At 42.2% G+C, this 21,565-nt stretch overlaps 1 long non-coding RNA gene across 2 annotated transcripts; it reads left to right on the plus strand.

Moving 5' to 3' along the window:
• The first annotated feature begins 2,776 nt into the window (after positions 1-2,776).
• LOC135313820 (uncharacterized) lies at positions 2,777-19,921 on the plus strand. 2 transcript variants are annotated; one of them, XR_010373312.1, is made up of 4 exons: positions 2,777-2,952; positions 7,076-7,680; positions 9,588-9,648; positions 16,896-19,921. It is a non-coding gene; the product is annotated as an uncharacterized LOC135313820 (long non-coding RNA). The 2 variants fall into 2 exon arrangements; XR_010373311.1 differs by lacking the exon at positions 7,076-7,680.
• Positions 19,922-21,565: the final 1,644 nt, after the last annotated feature.

Raw genomic sequence — 21,565 nt, forward strand, 5'->3', positions numbered from 1 at the left:
CCGCTGCACAGTTCTGTCCACTGTGAAATCACACATGGCTGCGATATACAGCACAGACCAATTGTGATGCTCCCACATGATCCTAAATTTTTTTTAAGTGTATCAACACTCAAAGACTCAATTCAAGTGTGAATTTAAGAGCTAGATAGAAGAACATGTTCCTTTTCAGACCAAGGAAGATCAGTCAATAAAATCAGATTAAATGAAACATTAAGTAGAACAGTTACAAGCCCAAGAAAAGTGATGCCAAGATCAAAAAAAAAAAAAAAAGAGTATCTCGTCTCAGAAATACCTCCCTAGCCCTCCACAGTTAGATGTAATCACATAAATAAAAAGATTCAGAGCACCCATCAAAAAAAAGAACAACACCCTAGATCTAAATTGTGAAAGGACTATTTCTTCCTGCCTTCAAAATGCTTCAGACCCTTATTCCTGATTGGGATATCCTTTTTCAAAGCTGGAGAGCACTCACACTCTCTGGAACCAGAACCCAAGATAAACCTCCCAGGAACTAAGTACTGTCACAAACCTCCCACTTGCTGATCCAAAACATAATTATTCCAGCAGCTTGCACAACCACAAGCACTGAGGATTATAGAAACACATGTCACATGCACACATCTAAAAGCTTGCAACGACAGGACACTCCATGGCACAGACAACCCATCCCCACAAGGAGCGCAAAGGGAGAGCGGGCAATACGTGACAGACGTTATTTGTGTCATATCACTGCAAGGCACAGTGCTACGTTGGTGCTTGGGGCAGATGGAATGGCCAAGCAGGATCAGATAGGAGGTTTCCAACTACCAAGTCCAGGGTAGTATGTACTCCCATGAACCCATCACAAACCCGACCAGGAATTTTCCTTTACAAATCCCTTCCTGCCTTATGTCATCTGATGCTGTACTCATCCACCTCTACTCTGCATGCAGGTTCATCTGCCATGGGCCCTTCTATGCACATCTAGGCTAGCTCTGCAATAGCCCCTATAAGTTTCCCCTTTCCTCCACCTCAACTTATATAAGCTACTACCCACCTACTATTTTAGGTTATACATAGCAACATGATTGGGAAAACAGAAACAACAAGTTTGGGGATGATTGCCTTCCCTCCCCTCTTTGTTTGGTTTTCTGGAACTACTTCATCCCAAACATTTGTAAATAGTGCCTGGAGTTACATTCCAAGTTCCAACAGTAAACACTAAACTAGCTAATATATATAGAAGGATCCCTGTTCTTCCAGTGTATCCAGGCAACCTTGCAATACAAAGTTAAAGCACAGCTATTTGTTCAAAAAGTGTTTTCACAGCTATTTCCTCTTCCCCCTCTTCGACTTTTTCCACGAGGCACTATTTGTATTTATCATCTGGAGAATCTGTTCCCTTTTTCCTTTCTAAAACTTTTATAATAGTTAATTTTAAGAGCAGCAAAGCAGAAACATTTTGCTTATGATAAAGTTTGATTTAGTTTATGAAGAATGAAAGACAAAGAGCAAAAGTTTCACAGGAGTACCTAAATATAAGTCCTTCGTAATGTGGCATGGAAACGTTGGAAACAAGATCATTTCCAAATGCTAAGGAAACCAAAATGCTGTAGGAATACAAAAACATTTACACAAACACTGAAGAAAGCTGAAAATGTGGTTTATTATATCCTACCTAATAATAGTTGAAGTTTTCAGAATAAAGTAAGTTACCTCAGAGAACACAGGTCAAGCTGAACTAAAATTTTTCCGAAGGAAAATACCAATTTTTATTACATTTTCCAATTGAGAGAACTTTGAAGTAAAGCCAACATCTCAATAGAAAGTGTTTTTCATTTCAAAATGTCAATTTGAAATGAAAACTGTTACTTTGATATGTTGGGCACCTTTATTTTGCTAGGTAGTGTTGACATTTTATGTTGACGTTTCTTATTTGAAAACCTCTCCAGAATATTTTTCTTCTATATGGATCAAAATTTCACCTCTTCCTTCCTATTCTGATTAGAAACCATTTTTCCTACTATAAAGCTTTCTGCTGGGCTAAAGAAGTCTTTGCTGAACATTCCCTGCTCTCAGTGCCATTTTGTTCTCATGAAGTGCTCTACAGTACATAGTTGAAATTTTTTGTATCTGAACAACAATCAATTAAATACTCCTCATTTAAAAAAATATGGAAATGTTAATTGTTTTCAGCCTTTGGGATGAGGGCAGAAGGAGAAATAAGGAAGAAGCTCTGAAGATGTAACAACAGATTTTGGCAATAGCACTCTTGTGCCTTTTGCAGAGCAGCCTTAGTGTTTTCCAGCTATCTTTGTGTGTCTACCAAGCTAAACAGTGGGTGACGCCAAAGTTATGAAATCAGCTCTTACTTCCTCTACAAAAGCAAAACCCACTTCTCAAAAGATAGTTTTTGCCTTTACAGAATCTGCAGATCTGGTGTCATGTAGATGAACCAGGAAAACCAGCTTGACACGAGGAAGAGCTGGCAATTAATTTGCCACATTTATTAAGTACAGAGTCGTTTACACATCTCAAGTGTCCAGAATAAACTCCCATTGCCTTTTCCAGGCAACTCAGCTTCCAGCACAACTCAGCTTCCAGCAGAGTGTCTTTTTCAGAGTACTTTGTTCCTCAATTTACCAAAAAGGAAGCAATGGGTGCAAGGGCAGATGCTGATTTAGTAAACGCACAGTCTCCTGTTGAGCAACTTGCTTTTCCTGAACTTGTTTATGCTGAAAGCTGACTTTGAGAAGCTGAGGTCAGCAAGGGAATATAGTTTATGGTTTGGCCTCAGAGTTGCTGTGTAATTTGTCTTGCAAGTCCTGGTGTTCAGAGGAAGCTATCTTCACAGTCACGGCATTTTTCCTCACCTCAGTACAAAATCTTGGCTTGTTCTTGAACAGGTGAAGATCTTGGATGATTACTTACTGCTTGAGCCCATAGGGTGATATCTAAGAACAAAGGCAGCAGGTAAGGCCCACTACAAATTTCTTCTCATTTTGAAGAATTCTTTAATTCTAGCAGCTTCACTAAATAATATGATGGATTCCACTAAGACTGATGGGACTGGTGAAACAAAACTGTTAATCGATGATTGGTACAGTTTGTCAGTGGTACCTCATAAAAATTATCCCCTAGATCTTTGATGCTACATTATAACTATCTAGTTCCAATGGTAATAAAGGAGAACATCACTGATTTCTTAAGTTCAGTTGTGAAGTACCAAACAAACCAAACAGTGGTACAGCTAATAACAATAAAAGAAAGATGCTGTTACAACACATCATTTTCCAGGGCCCTGATTACAGCAATGATAAAATGCTAAAAAAGCAATATGACCAACCGTAATAATGCACAGATTCAATTTTCCCATTATTTCCCAATTAAAAAAGAATATAACCCAGATAAAGCAAAACATTTCTAAAAATGTTTCCAAAAGTCTCTGAAAGATGTCAATAGCTGTTCAGCCACTGCAATATATTTCCTATTTCATTGCTCCCATACATCAAGGGAAACAGTGGTTAACAGGAACAATGTTCTCATGGTTATAAAACACAGACTGCACCAGCAAGTCAACAGCCCTGTTCATGCTTCCAGTGCAACTTTACATAGTACTTTCTCTTTGTTTTGATTTGTCTTTTTTTTCTTTTAAACAAAAATAGTCATACCAAACAAACTAGCCAGAATGGAAGGGAAACAGTTCAAAAGGTGTTTTAAAATCACTCTTTCATCTCAGCTGGACAGCATGGCAGAAATTCATAGTATTACTTGCAGCAAACAAGGCTGGGTAAGTACAGGCTGCCTTGTGTGCTCCTGGCACATCAGGATGGGAGGGATATATTGGTTTTGCTGGTGATGAGCTTTTGTCTCAACAGGATCAGGGCTGAAACATTTGCCACCTTCTTTCTAATGTAAGGTAGTCGCTCAAGCTTTGGGCACACACAAACATCACCTCCTTTAAGCTTTGTGTAAACAAGTGTCTTGGCAGAAGCTCACATTTCTGGATTACCACTGCACATGAATATGACTTAATTTCCTTAAAAGCAAGAATCAGCTAGATGGAGGTTGGACCTTGCTTGGTGATTAACTCTACCTTTTCCCCCCTCTTACCCCCCAAAAGTTGGATATAAACACAAAAATAATTCAGACACACAGCCAAAATAATAACTTGGAGGGGCAAACTTTTCCAAAAGGAAATGGAGGTTCTTCACTAAAGAAAGGTGTGGTTCTGTTGTGGGACAGGGCAGAGTGTTACGATGCTCTTCCAGCTACCTGAACTCAGCAAGCATTACTGTCCAGCACCCCAGGAGTTACACTGCATCACCCAGATGGGCAAGGGAGGGCAGACCCACCGTATAAGGCTATGGGTATCATTTTTCCTTTCCCCACAGGCAGGCACTTCAGTACCCAAAAACTTTTCCAAGCAGTGGTGCCAGGTGCTACTCTGGAGCCAAGTGTCTCCCCATTCTCCAACACCCCTTTCCACAGACAGCCTAGCCTGGTTTCTGAAAGTAGGATCTGGTCCTCAAGAAAGGCCTTGTTCCAAAGCCCCATGAAATAATGGATGGCCTTCAATTGTTTTGGGCCATACCTACTACAGAAAGCCAATTAGAAAGGAAATCCTGAAGACATATAAAAGCCTTGCACCTAGCAAGAGTGAAAGGGTGGGAAAGGTGATCTAGAATTTTTGGCGGAGGGACTGATTCCTTCCCCGCTCTGATTTTTACAGCTGTTGCTGTTAGATGCTCCTAGGAGGGTATCAACTTGGCAGGTTCACAGAGAAACAGTAAGTTTTCCCAGTCCTGGAAAAACAACTGCTGCTGTTGTAGGATGATGGTGAATTCAAAGCCCTCCAACTCCTGAAATCAAGAGTAAAAACCATGGACCACTTGTAAATCAAGGAGACAAACCCAAGGGGCAACCACTTAAAACAGATGGACCAGATCTGCAGTGTGACTTGGATACCACTATGTCAATTTTTACCATGTGAGGGATCCATCCTTCATATTTTAAATCAGCAAAATTTGACTAGATTAGGCTGGCCTTAATCATGAAAACATTCTTTTTAGGGAATGGCTGTCACCCAAAAGAGAATTAATAGAGCACAGCCACTGTTAGCAGGAGAATGAAAGCCAAAGACTTTCCTGGCCAGCCCCTGTGGAAGGGTTGTGAGGTCAGAATTGAGAAGGAAGTCTCCTCGCTAGCTCTAATGGCACTCCAGCAGGAGTCCAACAGGTTGCAGATCTACTTCTCCTCTGGAGAGGAGTGCATACGCTCCTTCAAAATACATACTTGGCAGATGGAAGAAAACCTGAAGAAGCAAGACAGATTCAGAGAATTGAAACTCAGGCTAGGCATTGTCTTTGCACACTCATCCAGCAATCTGGAGCTAACTTATCTGCTAGGAAAATGTAATTGCTGTCATCAGCAATCCTCTTTATACACTTCAACTGCCCCAAACTACCACATAATTGCATATTCCTTCCTTCCATGTACCAAGTAGCTAGCACGTGCACACCTACCCAGCTTTCCCCATGTGAAATAACCACGATTGCCCCAACAGCAATCACTCCCTTTCCACCAAGTCTTGTCTCCATGATTCTCAGGTGTGCATAATATACACCCTCAATGGTGACATAAGCCTTTTCCACCCTTGTCCATTAAAAACCACATAGAATCCAGCAATGTGGTTTGAGAGGGACAAGGCAAATGTGCAAGACAAATAGAGACATCTTGCCAGCTGCAGAGCAGTTGGGATTAAGACATGAGATTCATCCAAGGCACAACTTCATTGCCTTCATTTGGGTTATGCAAAGAAAAGATTTGGCCTGGAGACCAAATTGATCCATCTGAATATAAACTGATAGCAGTAATTAGAGCTGGTATGAAGTACTGCAACTGCTGGCATCTCTCTCTCCTTGGTTCTTTGCCGCTCAGCATTCTAGTTCAATTCATCACTGTATTAAATAATGAAGTTCAATTCTTAGTGATAGTTTATCCTGCCCAAAAATATCACATTCCAACCCTGTGGCAAACCTGGAAAGAGTCTAGAAATAGGCAATGAAAATATGAGACAGATTCCTCCACACAAAGGCATGAAGGAAAGGCCTACACAGTTCAAGGTAAAGACAAATCATAGGGGACATGACAGAGCTATACAGACTAGACAATAGCATAGGGTAAGCTGACAATGTCATGCACCCATGGGGGAAGCAAGAACAATTAAAGTCTTCACTTACATCACAAGCATTTTAGCTGAAGTAAAAAATAAAATTATCTTCTTCTTCTCCAAAACCACGAGTTAGAAACATGGATATCAATTCAGAAACAAGCAGTAGGTGTTGGAAAAAGTTAGAGTCTTAAGTTTGTGTACTCTAGACCCTATGAATAAGAACTTGATTTAGAAAGAAAATTCCACCTTTAGCCTGGTTGTTCCATTATCATCTACAGGATTTCTTGGGTCTGCCTCAAAAAAATTGTGCTTTGAAGAAGGGATGCTGGTCTTTTGGTCACTAGCCTGTCTTGTTTACTGTGCTACATCCCCATGCTTCATTGGTTGGATGTAGAGGGAAGGTGGGTCTAGAAGTTCAATAAAATGAGATCTGTGGTTACAGTATCTAAAAATTCAAGCATATTCTGATCTGGGGACCGATTGAAGCACACTTTAACCCAAGTCCTCAGTTAAGCAAAGATGCCTACTGACTTTTATGGGATTTTAATCCAGTCCTTTATGCAACTGTCTCAGCTAGATTTCCCTCTTTCAACAATACTCTCCATCACATTGTATAGTTGCATTTCAGCTCTGAGAACTGCTGTTTATCACACTCCTTAAACAGCCTTCAAAAAGTTCCACATTTCAGCAATTAGAGGTCCTTCCTGTGATGAGTCCTGAAATTTATTCTGCTCCTTCTTGTTAAAACCCTAAACCGGTTGTTTTGGTATCTTAAAAGATGGAAGACCTCCTTGCTTCTTCTCACCAAATGCACAGGGTTATTTCAGCCACAACAGGAGAAAATTCAAGAAAATTTCTTCAAGGACCACAGTATCTATAAAACCCCTGCTTATTAACTTATAACTTTAGTCTTCGTTCTAGTTTTAGGTGAAACAACCTGCCTCTTGCAAGTGCTGGCCTGCCTGAAAACCAGATCTAGTTCAAGGACTCCCAAACTGTACCATTTCCAGGAGTTAAAAAAAAATGATTACCAAACATCCCTGGGAGAATTTTGAAACATGAACGTTTGTAAAAGAAAGAGGGAATGGGTGAGGCAAACCTACTGACTGGAAGATTAAAGAAAAAAAAACAGGTCATGCATTGGCTTGGTTGTCCCATTTGACATGCACTGTAACACAAGGGGAATGGTTAAGTTCAAGTTGGAACAAATTTCCTCTGGAACACCGCCCTTCAGGAGGGAGATGAGCTGCCACCTGCTCAGCCCCCGCAATGGCGCTGCCTCGCAGACAGCAGTTGGCATGCTGAGGCCTGGCACTCTCCTCACACACATGGAGGTAGTAGCACACATCAGAAGTGAAGCGACAAGTGTGCTCTTGCCAGCAGCAGCCTGCTGAGAAGTGAAATCCCAGAAGACCGCACCACAAGGCCCTTGGAACTTTTGCCTTCCTCAGCCCACAGAGCCAGCAAGTTACTGTCAGACCAAGGGTGTGCTCCAGATGCTTCCTGGTGGAGACCATCTGCTGCAGGTAGGCCAAGCAGGAGCCCCAGGGCATTTGGTTTGTATAAGCCCTCCAGCAGTTCCCAGGAGCTATGTAAGGCCTGGCCATGCATTTGTGGTCTCCTGATGGGTTCAGCTGGGTACGCAGCACCTCTGACCACAAACACTACTAAGAAAAGGCTCCGAGTTATCAACTGGCTCAAATTGTGCTTACAGGCCTGCTTGAAGCTTCCTTAGTCCTTGGAGAACTGCTCATTTGGGTCAGTCAACTTAGTAGTTTGCATCAACAGTCTGGGACATTGGCTTCAAGCTGTCCATTAGCATTATGTCCACAGGATATTTGGATAGCACCGACTTGAAGTGACTTATGGCAGGTTTCAGATGAAGAGGATGTTTCTGAACACTTCAGCTTCTGTTTCCAAAACATTTTTGGCTCAAGTGGTAAAGCTCTCTGGAAAATACTGTTTATACTGGTATTGTATAAATACACCATGATGCTACTCTCTAGCAAGAGCAGAGGTCAAGTATCCTACTACCATTAGGAAGGTGCACCTACTCTGTTTTATTAATATTGATCGAGTACATATCAAGGTCTTCAAAACATCTTCAGTAATTTAGGATCAGAGTTCATGAGGAACCCAACATCTCCTTATGGCTAAGTAAGGAAGATAATTTGAAGATACACTTAGAAGAGATCCATTTTTAGCAGGACTCAGCAGTTCTATGCTTGTCACCCTGCGATTCCTTACTCTGCTTAACATAAACAGAAGCACGCAGAGGACATCTGTCCAACTCATGTTGTGAACACACTGCAGGAGTAAAACATAGGTGTTTGAAAAGTTTAGCTTCTAATCTAGTAAAGCCACATCACCTGATGTGGTTAATTTGGTTTGCAATTTCTTTTTTGGGGAGTGCCAAGAGGTCCCAAGGCCTTATACTTTATCAGTACTGTATCTGCTAACAGCTGAAATTCAGCTTGCCTGGCAACTGTCATACATGTAAGCCAGCAAACACTTTTTTTCCACTTCTTGCTGACCACTATAGAAGCTGGAAGGCAATGCATGGGGATCTGCATACATGGGCATGCGTGTGAGTGCACACGTGAGAGAATGTGTGTGCACGCACATGCATCTGTGTGAGTAATGCCCTCTAGAGGGAATCAATGTCCCAGCAAGACAGTTGCTCTGAAGCCAAGGGTGCCAGAACAGGGTACTGCTGGCCACAACTGATGAGACAATTCTCATCACTGATGTTCTCAGCTAAAAGCCTACTGGGAAAGGTATTCAATTAAAAAAAAATGTTAAAAGTGGGTTGGGGCTTAAAGAAAAAAAAAGAAAAAAGAATTTAGTAAGTGCCATTCTCCAGCAGTTACTAAGTGCCCCCTTGGAGGATATTTGACAGAGCTGACTGCATGGTGTACAAGTTTCCTCCCCAAATGCCATGCTGAATATTGCGGCCAGGGAAGCAGAAAAGATGAATCAGAAGCTAATCCTCACTTGATGAGACCTTTGCAACAAAGGGCTGGTTTAAAAGCACCAACTGCCTTAAGGTCCTTTCCTACCAGCAGAGCATCTTTAAAGAAGCTGGTCCACCACTCAGGATCTGTCTGCATTTGGGGGATCATATATCAGCTGGCCAGAGAGATGGGTAAACACTGGGTGAAACTTAAGTGAACTAACTTCCTCCACCAACAGACCCCTTCAGCCAGGTCAAAGCAGGCAGACTTGTAGAAGAGAGAAATGCTTTTGGTGTTGCTATCTTTCTCTGCCAATCCAATGCATGCATACAACATACCCCTCTCCAAGTATTTCTGAACACTAGTTAAAGAGAGGGAGCCTTTATCTGATTTGGCCTTTCTGAAAGTGTCCGCATAGGGAACTTTCTTGCCAAATACAACCTTGATCTAACCTTTCTATATATGACTTTGATCTATAGACCCTGACATGAACACAGCTTTCATCAGGGAGCTGTCATTTTGGAAGAAGGACCCAATAGAGTGAGTATATTTATATCTCAAACACTTTGTAAAGCTGTTACATACAGTACAGTCTATTCTCTTCTATTGCAAATGTATAAATAGTCTCCCCATCTAGGGGTCAGTTGAGCTTGTATCAGAGTGCCTCTTCCAAACTCAGAAGCTCACTCTGTGTCTGCTTGTGCCTAACAACTGCTTTAGGTACACGAGTTTCTGCTGTCACACGTGCTTTAAATCCCAGTACCACAGATCCACCAAGGAGCCTCCAAGACTCCTTTACAACCTAAAAAGCAGGTGGTTAGCTGAAAAGCCCACCTGTAAAACCTCATATGCCAGAAACTGTGAAAACATCCTGAGCAGGGCCTGCTGCAAAAACCCCAGCTAGGGGGACAACAGTCAGAGCACTGACTGGCTTCTGTTCCTATTTCAGCCAGTAATTTTGTGGCCAAGAGCATATTACAGGATGTGGGAAAGCAGAATTCATCCCTGGGCTTTCCAGTTTAGGGCCAGGGCTTGATTCCAGCTTTCCAGTGTCTGTGTGTATACTTGGCATAGTATAGGCTAGGTCCCACTGCAAACTCAGCCCTTCTGGTACCAACCAACAGAAAACACTGAAATACCTTCCTTGACTTTCTAGTCTATTCTATTTATGGCTGCCAACACAGGATTTGTTTTATTTAGTGCGCACTTTACTAGCTCCTAAAGACCAGTATCCTTGCTGAAGTACAATCTATAGTCCCCCAAGTTAAGAGGGATTCAAGAGTCTAATGGACTCAAAAGACCCCTATTTTATCAGGTAAGACAAAAGGCCTGCTAGCTTATGAAGATCCCACTCACTCCAGCCTTTTGCCGAGACTGAGAAAAAGCTGTACCAAGGAGTTGGTCCAAGGGTGATGCTAGCTTAGAAATGGAGGAACCTCTCTTGGCTCCTGCAGTGTTTATCCTCCCTCTAAACCCTGCGTATTATTTATCTGCCCTCCAATGCTTTGTTCAGTCTGGCTTTAAATTACTTGAGCATTGAAGCTCCTTCAGTTTAGACAGACCAACACGCCAGCAATTAGGAAACACTTTGCCAAAAGCCAGCTTACATATTGCATGTGCCTCATTTTTGTCATCTTGCTGCTCTTGTTCAAATTGTTTCTCCCTCGAGGTTTTTTTTTTAATGCTTTCTTTTTTCTTCTCAGAGTGGGACTTGTTTTCCAATGACTGCTGGACCTTAGCTTAGCATTTGGGAAACTTAACAGAAAAATCACCCAATAATGTTTTACCATTATCAGTAAAACTTCTAATGCTTAATTTTAGTCATTCTTTAAAAAGTGCAAGAAATTATCTTTCCAAACTTCTGGCCAAGACTGCTGGCCAGATTTATTTATACATGATCCCCAAAACCTGAAATCGTAATAGTTCCAGGAAAAGAGGAAAAAAAGGAAGAGAAATGCACTTTATGGGATATTCAGTTGGTTAAGTCCTGTGCAGTGAAAGGAGTTGGACTTGCTGATCCTTGTGGGTCCCTTCCAGCTCAGGACATTCTATAATTCTAAGTCCACATCTATTTCTGTTCAATATCCAAAGCCAATCTGAGCTCCCTGACCACCATCGTTCACCATTTATTAGACTTAATTATGTAATTTCTAAAAATAGAGAGGAACTGTATTTTTCTTATTATAACATGAGTTTTTCTTAAAAACTGGGATGTTAAGGAAAGAAGCCACTAAGGGAAAAGACAGGAAAAAGTTAAGAACATTTCCTTCAGCCAGCTTCTAAAACACACTGTGCATTTCCTCTCTGCATGAGTTGGAGAACAGTTTTGGAAAACTGTTTTTTCTCATATGCTTTCATCTCATGGCTGGTTTCAGAGAAGTATTCACAGTTGCGTGAAACAAAGTGAGAATCTGCATTTTTTTTGCAATTATTATTCTTTTCTTGATCTATAGGAATCTGGAGTTCTTACATGTGGCTCACTCTGTCCTTTCAGTCCCATTCCTGTGACCAGCATGCTGGCTTTGTGCTGGGCTGCCCACATCTCACCCACAGGACTTCCCCCCACTCCCCCTCAGATACAAAGCTGGCAGGCAACCACGTCCCTACCATTTGCTCCTGCAGAGGGGTCCTGAAGAGTCTGTAGTCATTGCCAAGTTATCCTGCTCTCTTCAGCTATCTCAGCCAGCTACATGGACACTATCAGCAGCTCAGTCTACAGCACTAAGATCAACTGGTACCAAAATTGCTTCCCTTTTCCACTCCTCTATATGCTGGACACAGACTACTGTAATTATGTTTCCTTTAAATCTAAGCAGAACCAAACATTTTATACATGCTTTCCTACTGAGGGACTCTGTATTTAGGAATGTACCTGGCAGTTTCCCTCCTGAGGATTTTTAAGAGATTTGAAAACATAACTAAGATTCATCATTCTTGAAGCTGGTAAATGGTGGAACATATTCTTTCAAGCTGAGGTTTGTCCACTGGTTCAAGATTATACATTTCCATGGCACAGGTAAGAAAACCCATGAGACTGAGTGTAGATCCTCATTTCTGCTGCCTGTGAGCCATAACGCACTTATGAACAGTCCCACTTTTCTCCTTGCCTCTCTCCCAGCAGGGCTTAGTGAAAAATATAATCTTATCTTTCCTGTCCTTGTCTCTCACATCTGTAGACACCACAAATTATATCTATCAACCCTCAGAAATACAAGTTACTCCCATTTCAGAAACATGTTCTTTGCCTGATGACTCTTCACTTGGGGCTGTCAGTGATGTCCCCTGCTGTGTATTATGTGCAGGTGGGAAGTTTGGCCATGTCAAACACTAGCTGCCACATCCTGAGCACTTGCAGAACAGGCCTTTGCCATTGCACCAAGAGAAGGCAAGGCACTAAACAGTATTCGTAAGAGTATCCGAATTTGGCCCTGAATGAGTGCCAAATAACCGAGACCTGAATATGAATGGGCTAAACTCAAGGAAAACTCACATGTTAAACTCATCTATGCTTCCCATAATAAACATGAACTCCACCACTAACACTAGGCAAAATTTCCATGCCTCTTTTGCCCCACAGATCACTTTTCTGTATAACACCAGCCTTCATGTTCTTCATACTATTCCCACCCAGGGGTCCTGAAGGCTGTGTGATGGGACCACAGACCTGGACTGGGTGAAACAGCCTGGCATACTCCAGCATACTATAGCTGCTTCTTCTCATCTGGATAATTTAGCTTATCTTCCACCTAAAGCACCTCCAGGACCCTACAAGTGTACACGTGCAAGAGAATAAAGGTATCTGTCATGAAATCTGCAGGCACACATTTACCAGGTGGGATGTGAACAATCACCAGACAACACTAGAGACCTTTATATGTCTTATGAGAAGTACCTTCCGGGTGTCAGCAGAAGGGCACGTAGTTGATTTAACTTTGCCAGGTCAGTTTTTAGCACAGGCTGCTCCCATTTGCCTCCTCCTTGTCTGTTCAGTGCGTCTTCCCTTCCTGGCATGCCGCAGCCTTGAGAGGAAAGTTACTGTGCCCAGAAAGGGCTTGGCACTGCACTAATATATATTGACAGTGTGTTTTCTTCCCTGGCACCCAGCCACACACAAATCCCCTTTCTGAGTCACTCCCAGTGAGAAAACCAACACCAGCATTTTGCTCTGTTGAAATGGTAAGGCTGGGAGAGCAAACATAAAAGGAGCAGCCTATCAGGGGATGAGCTGGTGTCTGGAAGCATTGGAGGCAAGGGGAGGGAATTCCTATAAATGCAGCATAACACTGATAAAGGGGAAGGAAAAAAAAAAAGTAAAGGGTGCTGGAAAAATACCACTTGGCAGGGCAGATGTTACACACTTCCATCAGTGACCCATAGCGAAAGTCAAGCCTCACAGGCCGGATTCCCACTTTCAATTTTTCCTCTCATTATGTTTATTGTCAAGGCATTTCTTGCAGACATCGGGGCCAGTTTTGCCCTGCTCTGTACAAGTGTGGCAGATGCCATCTTGGCAAGTACCAGGGTTGAAACAGGGACCAGCAGAGCAATAAGAGAAGGATTCTCTGCAGCTTGAGGTGGAAAGCCAGGCCAGCCAGCTGGGAGCTATAACGGACCAATATCCTTTGCAGATCAGGCACAGATGTGGACATGTAACCACAGGCCAGTTGTGTTACACAAACACATCATGCGGACAAACTATGCCTCAAATGCTTACGGCCTAAACAGGCAACAGAGTCAGAGGAATAATGGGACAAGCAGAAGACTGCCAGCTAAAGTGAGAAACAAGTCTCTAGTTTTCTCAAGACTGAGAAGAGTAATTCACAAAACTGCACTTCTAGCAGAGTCTTTGTATTTGTATATGCAGGATCCAGAAACAGAGAGAAACTTGAGGTGACATTTTCTCAGTAACCTAGTTCCCCTTGGGCTGCTTTGACAGAGTTATTGAAGTTATTAATTACTTTCCACTGAAGTGAAACAGGTGGAGAGGAATAAGTCAGAGGCTCGCTTGGCTAAAGGTAACCCATCTTGTACCTTGGAGAAAAGCAGAACAAGCATCAGCAGGGCTCCATTCAAGCACTCCAATGACTAAGTCCTCTCGGAAACCTTTAGACGCAGCCTCTAATACACATCTCAAGTCAGAAACATGGCAGTGCATATGAGTCATAGGTCACTGTGAGAAGCCACATCACTGAGCCAGATACTTATAACAGGAGCATCTCAGGCATGTTTGGGACCATTTACAGAATCACCAGCTGGCAATTCCTTCCTGATCTTTCCTTACAGCAAAGGCATAAAAAGCAAGTACATAACCAGGTAACTGATCACACTTACTGCATAGTTGAAAGCAATCCTGTGCTCCAGGCTGCTAAAAGCTAGGTTGAAGAGTAGGTTTCTGTTTTCAAAGCCCTCTGACCAGGCAGTAATTAGATACACAAACAGAGGGTCCTTGGCTATGTCTGTAAGCCATTTCTCTCAGCCTCTCCTCCAACACCTATAGCCGCCAAAGTTGCTTCTAGCAGCCCCAGTTGCTTTTCCTTCTCTAGAGATGCCTTGTTTCCCCCTCATCCTACTCCAACAGCTCCCAAACTTCCTCGTCTGCATATCACCAATATTTGACCAGTGTTGGATGTGTCAGCAGTAGCACACTAACGGTCTTCTAAGAGCATAGACAGAGGCATTGACACCATAGAAGCATCAAGATGTGCTATAGCGAGAAGCAGGAAGAACAGCTGCTTGAGGAATCATCACAATCTCCTACAGCACTTGTACCATCAAGTAAGTGCTTGCTAAACAGGTAATCATTGAGGTGCTTGAAAACATGACAGAGCCTGGATGCATTCCTCTTTTCTTCCCTTTCAGGTACTCTAAATCAAGAGGTGCCTTACCTTTAAGACTTAAAATACACTCAAACTTTGGATTTGAACAGATGTACCTATCCAAAGTTATTGCATTAGAGATGGAGGAAAAACTGCTAGCATATTATAGCCTTGTAAGGAGAAAACGCAGACGAACTAATGTATTTCCATAACTGCCGAGTGTTGTGTGCTATACACCAAACAATATACAGTCCACACACCAAGCTATATACGATCTCATAGGCAACAGACTGGGATGCCCACAGGATTAAGTATAATTTGGTGGTTTTAAGCAGTTACTCCAGTCCACACAATTCTGAGAAGCAGTAATCAGTGGGATGAGTAAAAATAGGAGTCATAGGTCACTGTGAGAAGCCACATCACTGAGATGAAGTCTTGAATGACTTCAAACACCCAGGAGACTAAACCTTTATCATGTGGCAGCCACCATGGAATGGGATGTAAAAATAAAACTAAGTGAAAATGGAGATTGCACACAAGGCATAAACTCAGTAGAGCTCAGCATCTCCCAAGATCAGGTCTCATACTGGGCATTGGCAATATGACCACAATATCACTATTGGCTGTCCCCAGAGCACTCGGCCTCATCCTGTCTTCTGATGCTATTTCATGACAAGCACAAGTGCACATTCATGCTCATGTTTTAATGCACCTGTACAGCACCAGCTCATACAGGCCTTCACAAACAGTTTGTGAACAGTTGCACCCACAACTTCTTTTGGAAGAGGAATGATGCAAAAAGTCAGCACTCACCAAATCAGGATTAACCAGAACTACTCCGTCTATGTAAAAAGTACGAGAGGAAAGCATACTTCTGATACATAGCGTGAGGCTTCAAATTATAGTAAGAGCCTTCTATACCCAAGCTACATAAAGAAGTCATCAGTCACACCTAGAAGCAGAGTTGGGGTGTGGAAAGGTGAAGTTGGAGTTATTCCAAATCTTATGGCTAAGGACCTTCACTTGAGCTCTGGGCTGTGTGGATATTTTCTTGGTTTCCCTTGCTTCCCCCAGCATACACAGACCAGCTTAGACTACCCTATACGATTGCTCTGGGACAAAGCTTTTGTTTTTTCCAAAGCATGGCTTCAGACTTAAGAGATGTATACATGCACATAGGTACATAAATGCCTATACATGAGTGCACACATACACATGTGCACATACACAGACACAACGCTCAGGACTGATCCTGTTGAGTCAATACAGAAACACCACTAGAGTCAGGTCGGTGCTTCTGCAAAGCCCAAACCAGGGACTGGGGCACATCTGTAGCTGAGTTGAATCAGCACAGATATGATTCTTTTCACTACCTGAGGATCTAACACTAAGTGCCTCTGTGCTCATTTAAAACAAACTGAAAAGACAAGTTACAGCTCCTAGGGAAAAAAAAGCACATGTTTGTTTAAAGACATAGCAACCACCTCCTCATGCTAACAGCAGTACCAGGTGCTGGAATGATATCACTACCCTTGAACTTATCCTTGCATGAGTCATCTCTGAGATTGTTGAAGCTGACAGGTTGTTTAAAATCACTGCCCATGGATTACATTCAAAGGGAGCTTTAAAATATTTTCTAATTATTTTTGCTTCCACTCCACCGAACATTGTTAATCAAGAGCTATTTCCAAAACACGCTGATTGTAGCAGTGCTGTACTCCACAGGAGATGCACCGATTGGGTTGGACACCTTCCAGCTCAAACTGTCAGATGACCAAGCTGTTCCTAGAATAAGGTGCTCTTTATTTGCTGGAAATTTATATTTTCTCTTTATTTATGCAAAAGCCAAAGGGAAATGCATGGCTGTGGGGAAATGAAGCTGCCTAGCTTGGTTTTGCATTTTGATGTCCATTCACTTCATAATATAGTGAGACTGACTCTTCATCATTTCTTCCTTGTTTTGTTTTCCAGGGTGTTATTTCTTCATGCTGTGCATAAAGACCTGGCCTGTACTCTGCCCATGGGGACATGACGACATACAACACACAGTCTCTTCCTGTGAGTGCAGGAGGAACAAATTGGAAGCAATTTTGCAGCTCCAAAGCTTTGGGATCCAGCTCTAAGTCTTGCACTGGTTGTTGGACTTGGCTAGCACTGTGTGATACACAGCGGTTTGTTTGCAGAGATTTTACCCTTCTCCTGGTTTTCCTCTACTGCTGCATTCCTTTTTTTTTTTAACCACATCCAGAGCTCAGTATGGGAGAAAACATGAATATAACACAGAACAAACCTCAGTGCTTCAAACAGAGTTATCTGAAAGCATCCCAGCAAGTGCAAAAATCAAAGCTTCTAAAGAAAAAAAAAATCAAATTTGTCTAAAAAGTGACTCTCTCCTCTATGGAAGGTTTCTAAGCTTCAGAATCCTTTTCATGAGCTCCCTAATTTAGAATTGGTGAAACACATGATGTTATCTATGTTTCAGTGTTTTGAAGTTTCATCCTAAAAAAAAAATTGGGAAATGTTTTGAAAAAAGCTTTACCATACATTGCTAGTTTACATTAGAATTGCTATCAATGTGTAGAGACTGTACATAAGTAAGTAGATCTAAGGTACTCATTAAAATATTTTCAGTAAAAATGGCACAAGATTTATGCACTCCAAGATGTTCTAAAAATCAAATTTTAAATTTTTAAATAGTTTATGTTCTAAGCCTCTAAACTGCTTTTACTAAAAGAAAATCTTTAAAATTAATCTTTCCTCAGAAGTTTTGAAAATTTATATTAAGATTTTCAAAAGCCCTAATTTTCCTTTAAAAAAAAAAAGTAGTAATACTTCTGTTAGTTAACTATCCCATCACGCAACAGCTCTGAATCTAATTAAAATAGGTCCAAGACACTAAGTTTATTCCTGGAGCTGGATTCTTCCAGAGCTCAGTTTTCCTTCCATAGCCATGCATATTTTCCTGATCACCAAAGTAGGTGCAGAGATCTGCAGTTCACCAAAAAAATACACATCTTGATCCTGAAGATCATGAACTGTTCCATCTTACAACTATTTTTATTGATTTAAAGCATGTTTTCACACTGCCTCTCCTCCCAGGCATGTTTAAACAAGCAGCAATGTGCAGTGCCAGAACTCAACAGAAACATGTTCTGTAGACAAGTAAACAAAATACCCGATGGCGTTAGCTACCCACACCACGAAGAGATTTTGAGCAAGTCACTTCAAATTATGTTTCGGTCTCTGGACACAAAGCAGAGTTGGTTTAGAGTTCTTCGGCTGTGTTTTGGGTTGTGTTTTTTTATTGTTTTGTTTTTTAAGCCATCGGCTGGCCCCAGAGATGTGGTCTATTCATTCTGTTCCAGCTTAACGACTCAGACTGTACTTGATTTCAGTAAGAACTGCATGGCATGTAATGTGGTTATAATTTAGCCTGAAAACAGAGGGACTCATCTCTACAGGCGTGGCTTATGTGCCCTGTGACTGCAAGCTAGAACAGCCAGCCATATGAACAACCAGTCTGGGCAGACTGGTTTTGATAGGCCTTAACTAACCACACCACTGGTCGGAGATCTGTGTTGGAGCAGGGGAAGTGGGAATCACAGCCCTAGGGATGACGATCGGTTCAGTCACACTGCAGGCAGGTTAAAAAAGAAAACTCAGAAAGAAAAACAGCAGCTTTCCCTGAGAGCCAAGGTTAGTCTTTGCCATAAATCTGTTGGCAGTGGCACAGAGTGACATACCACCACCTCCCGTGCGGAGCTGGGGCCAGCCCGCAGGAAACGGCCGCCTCCACGGCAGGACCGGGCAGCTGGCTCCCGCTGCCATGTTTATACATCCCTGGGACACTCCAGCAGTAAATTTCCTGTTGTGCGACAGTGCAGGCAGGAGGGAGGAGAGCGACCCTCACGTGGCTCTAGCAGAGATCCTGGCTTTGTCAGCAAGTGCTGAAAATACCAGCTAGCTGGCACTGCTGCAGAGCTATGGCACAGCCTCCCTGCTTTGCCCTTTCCTCCACAAGCACCTTTGACTCATATATTAGCAGAAGGGGCTCCACCGTAACCATCTGTAAACTCCTGGAAGACTAGAACATCTTGACCTGGGACCAGCCATGGCCCCCACCACCAGCATTTCGCCTTGCTTTCTTTTGGTTTTAGAATGATCCTTTCAAAAATTCTTTTCTTAAAAATTGGATGCTGAGTCCTGAAATGACTCTGTCAGAGTCCACTGTCTTCTGCGTCACCAGCACCCCAGACAGCACGAAGTACACACAGGCCATAGTTACCTGCAAGGAACATGACTGCAGCTTTCTCAGCAATAGCCTGCAAGCTACCTCTTGCAGTACAGTTCTTACAACCCAAGCACAAGAGCTGATGGGAGACTTCACTGCCCAGCTGACGAACTAGCCCTACTCTATCGTAACTGTGGTTCTGGGCTCCCCAAGACTGAATGTCTCAGCTGCTGAATCAGCTCTAGATCAATGATTGCAATCTCAGGTCTGCAGTGGAACGTGCTGGCAAGGAATGAGGTGAAACTATGACAACCTGTATCTAGTTCTCCAGCATAGCTATTGGCAACACCATGTTAGGCTGCTGTGGACACATCCCTACTGCTTCCATCAAAATTTTTGCTAGCTGGCACTACCTGTATTTTGTGTTGAAGAAAACAAGCCTGCTCCAAACCTGGAGGACCTTCTTCCCCTCCGACCCCTTTCATTCTTTTCTGGGTGATCCCTTCTCTCTCCTGCAGGAATATTTACTGTTTTTACATCAACTCGCATCTGACTGCCTTCTGTGAGTGACAGACAGCACATCCTTCTCATCTCATCCCTATTTCATGAAACACAACTCTCTTCACTTGAAGCAGACCACAAGTTCAGCACTTAGAGCCTAAGTGCCACACTAGGTGGGAGCATTAGGATCTTCTGCTGTGTAAGATTTTGGCATCTCCTCACTCCTATGGTTAACAACTGTTCACATCATAAAATAAAACATAGAGCTGTGGTTCAACATGTTTATTATGCTGAGGAAGAGAATTGCATGGTGTGGAAAGTTTCCAATACAAATAATTATGACCATCATTTTGAGCCGCGGCCACACTGTGTTCCATACTTCCAATTTGGGCTTGGGTAGATTTTGTTATATGACATCATGTCCATCAAAACCCACTGCACTGTGTGCAGCAGTGATATTGAGAGGACTCACATTAATAGTACTGATTCAGAGTTCATGAGTGACACTATAGCTGACACAACAGAGGAGAAGGTGATACAGCACCATGACAGAACATTTGAGGGCAGAGATGACTGGAAAATAAAAAGTCACAGAAGCACAGCATTTCAGTGCACTTTCCCTGCACCACCCCAAGCTTTTTTTGGCATTTTTCAAGCAGCACTGAAACATTTTAAAATTATTTTAAAGGCTATTGCTACTTCTAATAGTTTCTTTATGGCCAAAGCCAACAACATATTTCCCTCCTTCCTAAGGTGTTTGCACTTCATCACTGTACTGTCACTTTTCAATGAACTGGCTTTTATTGAGGAGCTATTCTAGGGCGCACAGAATTTTGCTGACTAACAGTTGCTGCACACAGAGGTTTATTACTGTAGGGTTGCTCATAAGTACCTGGTTTTTAGAAAAACAGGAGGGTTATATTTTAAGGGAGGTAATAATATTATTAGAGCTTGGAAGTTCAAAACAAGCCACATTAAGAGTAATTTGAATATGAGCACCATGTATTTACTTTTAGAGCCCACAGTTATTTCAGTGTGGCACTTTTATTCCAGCCAATCCATAGGAAGCCTAACTAAACTTCAGCGTGTCTCTAAATGAAAGCCATAGACGGAGACAAAATGCCAGGTTTGTGGTCTTCTGTAAATAGTCCCATTTAAGCCCTCCTCCCTAGTCTACAAACTCTTGCCCCCATCTGCCTAAAAGTACAAAACTTACTCAGGTGTAGTGGTGCCACTCACAGTAGTAGAGTTGCATGGTGGTCAAGTTTCAAATCTTGCAAAGACTTTTACTGATGTGTGTCACTTCCACCTGAAAATGACCACAGCTGTGCAAATGGCCAAGTTTTCAGTCCATTGCAAAACTGAAAAATCCAGGAAATGGAGTTTGCATTGACTCAAAAGATTTTATTTAAAAAAATAGAAATTGTTTAATGACTCTTTAAAGCCAGAAATACCTCTGGCTCTACCAAAAGTTCTCTCTTCAGGTTATTTAACCATCTGTTGGAGTTTTTTGGGGGGGATTGGAGTCTATAGGTAGCAGGAAGGAGGGACTGTTTGTTCTTTGTTCTAAATTTACACCAACTCATCACTGAATTTGAAAAATGTCAAGATGTTTTCGGCACTTCTGTAATATTTTGTTCTGAAAACACTGAAGCAGAACATTTAGACTTCAAGTAATGGCTCTTTTCAGCAGAAACAATTTGTAAACAACAGTCTGAAAACTTCAGACACAGGGAATAGAAGAGTTGAACAGAAACTTTCCTATTTCCTGGCAGTCTGCTGCCACGACCTCCCCCAACAAAAGCTCAGCATTTAAGCACGTGAACATGCATATATTACACCTTTACAAATTTGAAGCTTAAGGACTTGTAGAATCAAGCTATATGTCAATCCAATCTGTAGATTAGCT

The sequence above is a fragment of the Phalacrocorax carbo genome, chromosome 6, assembly GCF_963921805.1.
Source record: "Phalacrocorax carbo chromosome 6, bPhaCar2.1, whole genome shotgun sequence".
Lineage (NCBI taxonomy): Eukaryota > Metazoa > Chordata > Aves > Suliformes > Phalacrocoracidae > Phalacrocorax > Phalacrocorax carbo.